Source organism: Meleagris gallopavo, unplaced genomic scaffold (genome assembly GCF_000146605.3).
Source record: "Meleagris gallopavo isolate NT-WF06-2002-E0010 breed Aviagen turkey brand Nicholas breeding stock unplaced genomic scaffold, Turkey_5.1 ChrUn_random_7180001842557, whole genome shotgun sequence".
Lineage (NCBI taxonomy): Eukaryota > Metazoa > Chordata > Aves > Galliformes > Phasianidae > Meleagris > Meleagris gallopavo.
In genome coordinates, this window is record NW_011111459.1 from 1 (window position 1) to 821 (window position 821).

An 821-nucleotide genomic window follows, 5' to 3' on the forward strand; every position below is an offset into this window, starting at 1 on the left:
GAGGACAAGGAGAGCTATGACACTCTGCACAAGACACACCAGCGCTGTGATGTCAGCGAGTGCATTCACACAGAAGGCAGGGAGCAAGCAGAGGAAGAGGGGTGAGTTACCTCAGCAGCCCTGCGTGGAATCTCAGCCTCCCCACAGGCAGGGGAGCAAGGACTGAGCTCAAGAGCTGTGCCCGCCACTCCCTTGCTTGACTCATTTTGTGCACACAGCTACAGCCTCTTTTTTTTCCCCAGGCCCTGGGAGCTGCTCCTGTGCGCCTCGTGTGCTGCGCAAGGCACCCACCGGCTCTGCTCTGATTTGAGCGGCAGCATAAGCACCTGGGAGGGTGACATCTGTGCTGGCGTGGGCACAGGTAAGGGGCAAAGAGCCGTGGACTGCTGCCTTGGCGCCAGGCAAGGCCTGGCACAGCGGCTCCTCAGTGAGGCTTTGCCACAGTTTCTATGCCCCGGCAGGGCTGGGATCCCCTCCCTCCATGGGGCTGCCGGGGGGTCATCCTGTTGACCTTCCTGCCTCTCCTTACAGCCTCCAGTGCCGAGTCGCAGCTTGCTGGTCCCAGCACTGCCAGCCAGGAGGCGGCGGGGCCATCTCATAGCTCCCCAGCACCTGATGACAGCGGATCTGCCTCCACCAGCCAGGCAGCATTGGAGTCATCTCCGAGTTCCCAGGTGCCTAAGCGCAGCAGCCTGTCCAGCCAGCCCGGGACAGGACAGAGGAAAAGCCAGAGACGTAAATCCAACGAGCAACACCAAGGGAGCAGCCAGCAGGAAGCGGGGTACTCCAGCAATTCCCAGCGCCTGAACGCAGAAGGCAAT

General features: G+C 61.5%; 1 long non-coding RNA gene across 1 annotated transcript; it reads left to right on the forward strand.

The window, feature by feature from the left end:
• Positions 1-6: 6 nt before the first annotated feature.
• Positions 7-784, forward strand: LOC109364302. Its single transcript, XR_002110299.1, has 3 exons — positions 7-101; positions 243-361; positions 532-784. It is a non-coding gene; the product is annotated as an uncharacterized LOC109364302 (long non-coding RNA).
• Positions 785-821: the final 37 nt, after the last annotated feature.